Raw genomic sequence first — 7,479 nt, forward strand, 5'->3', positions numbered from 1 at the left:
AAAAAAAAAAAAAAAAAAAAAAAAAAAAATCTGAAGCACAGCAGTAGTGCTAGAGTGAGACCTAACGGGAGGCGCTCAGGTCACGTGGGCACACCCTCATCCATGAATTAATGCCAATTAGAAACAGGCTTGGCGCTCCAAGTCCAAGTCCCATTTCTTACTCTTTCATGTTTTCTTGTCCTTTTGCTTCCCACTGTAGGAAGACCTAGCAAGAAGGTCTTTGTCAAATACAGGGTCCCTGACTTCTCAGCCTCTGGAATGGTTAAGAAATTTCTGGTACCCAGAGATTGTTGTCATAGGAGCACAAAATGAATCAAGACACCAGGTAATCCCACAGTACTGATTCAGGCTACAATTTCTATTAAAGTTTTTAGAGTAAGTTACCACAAACAATATAATACTTCTTGTATTTTGCTGTCTCCCAACACTCACCCTCCCCTTCTTTCTTCAGAAATACCCTCCACCTTAAGTTTCACTAAATGTACGGCCCTCCTGTGGGACATCATGTATCTCCAGACTCCCTTTCAGATAAACATTGGCTATGGATCAACATATTGGCCAGCAAGCTATAAATGGAAACTGGGCTCAATGGAAACAGTGTACTCTTTTTTTTAATTTCTTTTTTTTTACGGAACCAGGGATTGAACTCAGGCCCTTGCACTTGCCAGGGAAGTGCTTATTCCACTGAGCCATCTCCCCGGGCCCTGGAAACAGTGTACTCTTAAAAGAAACCTGCTTAAAATACATTATTTATGAGTGTACTATTGAAATAGGGTGTTGATATGGGGACGAAATGTGGACCTCCAAATAATATAAGGGAAATACTGTAACTCCCAACCTGCTAGATGTCTGAAACACTGAGTTTACCCTCCCTAAAATCAAGGAATGAATCCTAGGAACAATAGAGGTTAAGACTAGGAAGAATTTATTGAGAAAAAGACAGCTTCTGAATAAGAGACAGAAGGGGGCCCAGAAAATGGGTTGCCCACCTACCCCACTTCTCAAGAGTTTTTTGAGCAAAGCCATAAGACAGGTTTTCGTTGGATGAAAACTATATTTATCTAATAAGATTACAAGAATAGTCACTTAGGTAATATTGATCTAATGGGAAATCACAAGGTGGGTGTGAGGTGGGACAAAACTATGGAGAACCAATAAGATTACAGCAAGGTATAGTTGTTTGGTATATGGTTAATATTGATTAAATGGGGATCAAATATAACAAGCATACAAAGACAGAACAAGGATTTTCTGGGAAAGAATGGGCTAAGGCAGTTTTGGTCAATCACTGCTGCCTAAGGAAAGCAGGTGGCTATAGGTGTTCCTCTATTTCTTGAAGCCTGGCCTTTACTGAATGTCCCTCCAGCCACAATTATCTTCTGTGCTGAGGGCCCTGCCCTGCCTAACTGCCTGTAATATATATAACTTAGCTGTTTACAATACTGTGAAATATTTTCCAGGACAGACAACATGTCAGGCCATACAAGCCTCAATAAATCTAAAAGGATGCTAATAATATAAACTACCATAGATCTCTGACCACGATCGATTGAAATTCTTCACAAGGATTTTTGCAAATTCATAACTACACAAAAAACGAAACAACAAACCCCTAAATAGCTAAGGAAACGAGGGATAAAAATCAAAAGAAAAATTATAAAATAATTTAATGAAAATGAAAACAATAAGCAATTTCTGGAGAATACAGCAAAACCAATTAAAGAAAAATGTATAACTATAAAGTGTCTACAACAGAAAGGTCCTAAATCAGTAATTTACCCTTCTACCTTAAAAATCTACAGAATACTGCAACTAGACCTAAGGCAAGCAGAAAAGGAGAAGATTAGAAATCAATGGAATTAAAAAGCTGAATAACAGAAGAACCAAACCGAAAGTTGGTTCCTCACAGAAGTCAACAACAAAATTAATAAACCTTTAGCTAGAATGACCAAGAAAAAATGAGGGCTCAAAGTATTAAAACTAGGAATGAAAGCAGACATTATTACCAGTCTTACACAACTAAATGAATACAATGAACAAAAATTAGACAACCTAGATGACACAATCGAGATCTGAAAAAAAAAAAAAAATTGCTGTGGAGCCCATTCTCACTCTACTTTTCCTCTAAAGTAATAGATGAGGTCTCTTGCTGCAGCAACGCGAGTGGGAGCACCAGGAGCTCGGGCTCGGAGCGAAACACTTTCGGATTGTTTTAAGAAAATGGCAGACAAACCAGACATGGGGGAAATCGCCAGCTTCGAGAAGGCCAAGCTGAAGAAGACGGAGACGCAGGAGAAGAACACCCTGCCGACCAAAGAGACCATTGAGCAGGAAAAGCAGAGTGAGATTTCCTAAGAGCCCAGACAATTCCCCGCCCCCGTCATCTCCGAGACCCCCCAGTCATAATGTGGAGGAAGAGCCACTTGCAAGATGGACACGAGCCACAAGCTGCACTGTGAACCCGGGCATTCTGCGCCGATGCCACCGGCCCGTGGGTCTCTGAGGGGACCCCCCCAATCGGACTGCCAAATTCTCCGGTTTGCCCTGGGATATTATAGAAAATTATTTGTATGTTAAATGAAAATAAAACACATCTCGTGGCAAAATAAATAAATAAATAAATAAATAAAAATAAAGTAACAGATGAAAACAGGACCTACCCACATTACTCACTGACTTTCTAAAACAAACAAGCTGACAAGGTCAAGACATTAAGCAACAGGATAGAAGATTAGGTCTCTGGGTTGATGGCAACATTGTTATGTAATTAATACAAAAGCCCTTAAAAGCCAACTTTCTCCCAATCCCAGGTGTGGCCCTCAGGTACGCGGCATTTAGTAACTCTCTCTGTTCTGCTCTTAGTTAAATTCTTTAAAAACCACTTCTATCACCAGCCCTCAATATCCATTTACAGAGGCAGATGCAAATCATAACAACCAACTAAAAAACTTGATTTAATATAATTATCTTATGTGTATTTTATGTTTTTTGGTCTGTTAGTCTAGATGTTAATCTGTATTTATGACAATCTGATGACTTCTAAAATAAGTGAATCTGATGCTGGCAAAAAAAATTTCTGAAAAGGATGTAGATGGGGAAGAAAGAAAAAGAGAATTCTGTGTGTTATGTACATGTATTAATTCCTAACCATGAATGTACTCATTATGTTACTAGAATCTCCTGGCTACGCCAAAATGTTATTTATGTGGGTAGCTCTAAAACTGGCTCACCCAAAAATAAAATAAATAAATAAAATAAAAATGGCTCACCCAATAAAGTTACCAAGTCCTTGCCTCTCCTGGAGTTAGATTCCAGGTTCTCCTTGTCTCAAAAAAATTGAACCAAACAAGCAAAAAGCCTTGACTACATGGTGAGTTTAAGGCCAGCCTCAACTACATAGCAAGATCCTGTCTCAAAAGAAAGAATATAAAAGGGATAGAAAGTAGACCACTGCTGTTTCACTACTGCTTTTGCTGCTTAGGCTGCCAGTGCTTGCTGCTGGCAGAAAGCAGCTCCTTTCCGCCTGCTTCTGCTGTGGAACGTTTCTCCTCTCTGATGTCCCTCTGCCATGCCACCCTGTCTTGGAACCAACCAACTATGAAATGAAATGTCTATAAATTATGAGCTAAATAAACCTTTCCTTCTTTAACTTTTTGGTGTTGGGTATTTTGTCTCAGCAACAAGAAAAGTAATTAAGACAGTTACAGACATATAGATCTACTCAGGGACAGATAGATTAGTAGAATATAAGAGGAAGTCGAGAAATAAACTGATACATTTATGGGCCATTTATTTTTTAAAAGAGTGCCAAAACTATCCAATGGGGAAGAACAATCTTTCTAACAAGCTGTGCTGAGAAAAATGGACATAGCCATTGTGAAAGAAAATTTAGACCACTTCTCTATACCACATTTAAAAAAATTTTTTGAGAAGGAGTTTTTGTTTTTGTTTTGGGGGGGACTACTTCATGCTGCCTTACGGGCAGGTTTGGTGCGGCTTCTGGAGCTGGGAATCGAACCGCAGTCCTATGTGCCTGACTGCATTTGCCCAAGCAGCGTTTTAAAAAAAAATTATTTTAACTGTCCTACCAATTTGGTCTGAAACTGTCTCACTGCTATTTGTTTCTCAATAAAATTATGGAAAAAAAATTATTTTAACATAGATTAAACATCTGAACTTAAAGGCTAAAGTCTGACTGAACTAAAAAATAAGTGTGGATCTTTGTAACCTTGGATTTTGTTGGCTGACAAGAAACAATACAGGCAACAAAAAAAGAAAATATATTGAATATCATAGCTAAAAGTATTTGTACTTCAAAGGACATTAGCAAAAAAGTCAAAGTACAAAATCACAGAGAAAATATTTTCAAATTGTGTATCTGTGAAGGGTCTAACATATCCAGAAAACATAAAAAACTCTTACAATGAGCAATAAAAAGGCAAATAATCCAATTTTAAAACGGACAGAAGATTTAAATAGGTATTTCCCCTAAGAAATTTAAAAGACAAAAAAATTAACAAAATAATTTTGGCTGGCAGTGTTAGGAAAAAAATTAAGTTGGAGGCCCGGGGATATAGCTCAGCGGCTCAGCCTGCCTAGCAAGTGTAACGTCTTGAATTCATCCAAGACCAAGGAACTGGCATCTGGTGAGGCCTTTCTTGCTACGCCACCCGCCGAAGGCAGAGAAGCAGGCATGTGACCGAAGGGCAAAGAGGGCAGGGGAGGACACCCTCCCCCAAGCCTTCTTCAGAACAGCTTTTCCCCTCCCGTTCGGCCTCACCTCATAACACATTTACGTTGGAAAGAAAGCTTCCAAGACATATGTTCAGGGGACATGTTCAAACCATAGCAGTGATTATTAGAAAGCTATTTTAGGAGAAAGGGGTTCAATTTTAACCTAAGTGGCTTTAGAAAACTGAAGTTGGTTATCTGAGCTGATATTTGAATCAAAGAATCGAGCCTTATGAAAATCTAGGGCAAAAGTCCAAGGCAGAAGAAATAACGAGAAATAATTCATTAATAGACTTGCTTCGGCATTCCCAGAAAAAGCGACTGCAATTTTCTCCACTCTTCCCCACACATGCTCCTTACCACATCTCTGGCTTTCTCCTAGCCATTTCAAACTCAATATGCCTACATTAACCCGTGACCTGTCTGTCTTTCCCACCCAATCAAGGTCCCCTTGTTTCATCTCCTACCAAAATCTCAATCCTTTCATTTAACCCCTTTGACATTCTCTCCATCCCATCCAGACTTCCACAGTCTGCATCATCACCTTGAAAGTCTCCACAGTTCTTCTCTGATCTATTTTCCACAGTAGCCAGAGTAGTTTTTGCAAAATATAAATCTACTCAAGTTACTTCCTTAATTTAAAAGCTAGACAAAAGAGCAAGACATCCTTCAAGGGCTCCACAGTGCCCTTAAGATAAATTCAAATTTCTTAGCTGAGTATGGTAGCATATGCCTGTGAAGCTGGCACTCAGAGGACGCCTTGAGACAGGAGGAGCACTGTGAGTGTGAGGTCACAACGTGAGACACTGCCCCCTCACCAAAAAAAAAAAAAGTCCTCCACATTTCTTAATTTATTTCTACAAAGCCTGTGCTTGGGCTGGTTCTAGCCTACCTCAAAAGCTTCCTTGAAGCTATAAACACAAGCATTCTGAAAGGATGAGGCAAGAGAATCACAAATTCTAATATTTAAGACTAAAGTAGTTAAGTCCTTAGGCTAAACCCACAAGACGCCAAGAAAAGGAGTAAAGCCATCTTTTTAGGTATTCCCGTGTCAAAAACAGATGAAGCCCCAGAACTTGTAAAAGCATAGACAAATATTATTACAAAATCTTTGATCCAGAAAATCTGTGTGTATATTTGAGTATTAAATTAGTAAAAATGAATATTACAAACCTACCAACTACTTAAACTACAATTAAACAAGGCTGAAAGAGTTAATTTATATACTGTTCATCATCCCTGCTAGCCTATAAATTCTACAGTAATAGCTAGTATAAACACTCAAAAGTATTTGTACGATAAATGCATGCTAGGAAGGATATGCATAGGTGCAGATAACCACTTGAAATTTCAGTAAATATGGCCTAGAACTTTGCATAGCATGTCTAACCAGTCAATGTTAGGAATTAACTCAGTCAATGAGTAGGAAGCTTCCATTATCATTTTGATTATTGGTAAGAAAACTAAAATAGAGCTGCTACTTACTTTAGCTGTCCAAGGTCAAATTAAAATTCAGTTTTATGGGTCTGTGAGATAGCTCAGCAGACTAAAGACCTGCTTAGGCAAGGGCAGGGACCAGAGTTCGATACTCAGCACCACATGCCACCCCAGCCCTGCCCTGGGTGTGCTGAGCTAGCCACTGAGACCAGGCATGGTGGTGCACCCCTGTAATCCTAGAGGTGGGGAGGCTGACAAACCCATGCTGCATAGTGAGACCCTGTACCAAGTATTTGAAAAAAAATCAGTTTTAGTTCTGTTCCTAAGTCTGTTAAGTTTGTCTCAACTTTTAGTAAATCATCTTCATATCTTCTAGACACTTGTCTTTTTAAAAAGTCAAGAAACTCTCTCTCCCAAAGAAACATCTATGGAATGCTGCTTCTAAACATTTTAGCCAATACTGCATAAATAGCGCTAGACAGTGAAGACAAGGATATGATAGGGTCTCTTGGGTCTGTACTGCCAGTGTGAAAATCAATTCATTCTGTAGGTCTAAGTAGATCGTTTCTAAGGCACTGACTGCTGCTCTTGGGAAGCCAAAGCACAGAGCCTAGCCCCGAGTGTTGGAAAACATATCAGCTGGGGATACAACCAGCATTCATAACCCCCCGCTAAGAAGTGATGTGGGATTGGGTAAAGCAACCAAAAATAAAGGACCCTGTGGAGAAAGCAGTAAATGAATAAAATTAGAAACAATTTTCCTTTTCTTATGGCAATGATGTCTACCAAAAGGCAGACAGTACCTTCTAAAATTAATTTCAAAAAAAATAAAAATAAAATCAATTTCACAAGGTATTCTAGAAAATGCCTTTCCAAGGCTCGCTAAGTGTGAGGGACACAAGTACCTACAGGACTGTATCTTTATGGACCTAGTGTTTATGTTCCTCCAAAACACACAAGCTGAAATCCAAGCTCTCCCAGTGATGACGTAAGGAGCCAGTGCCCATCACATCACAGGGGCAGAGCATTCAGGAATGGAATTAGTGCCTTTATTAAAAAAAAGTGCCCAGACAGTGCACACAGTGGCCCATGCCTGCAATCCTGGCACTCTAGGAGATTGAGGCAAGAGGATCACAAGTTCCAGCCCAGCCTGGGACACAATGATTTAGCGAGAACCTGTCTGAAAAAGGAAAAAATAAGGGACAGTCTGACCTTATTTTTCTTACTCTCCTTTGATAAGGGCCAGCTTAATTTTTGTCAGTCACCTTTTTTTGTTTGTTTGTTTGTTTTAAAGTTTCTTTATTTTTTTTT

General features: G+C 39.2%; 1 protein-coding gene and 1 pseudogene across 6 annotated transcripts in view; one reads left to right on the forward strand and one right to left on the reverse strand.

Moving 5' to 3' along the window:
- Osbpl9 (oxysterol binding protein like 9) overlaps positions 1-7,479 on the reverse strand; it is a 160,555-nt gene that overhangs the window by 120,492 nt on the left and 32,584 nt on the right. The gene's annotated exons all lie outside the window — the stretch shown is intronic.
- On the forward strand, positions 2,161-2,405 carry LOC105743236 (annotated as a pseudogene).

Source organism: Octodon degus, unplaced genomic scaffold, assembly GCF_000260255.1.
Source record: "Octodon degus isolate 3935 unplaced genomic scaffold, OctDeg1.0 scaffold00107, whole genome shotgun sequence".
Classification (NCBI taxonomy): Eukaryota; Metazoa; Chordata; class Mammalia; order Rodentia; family Octodontidae; genus Octodon; species Octodon degus.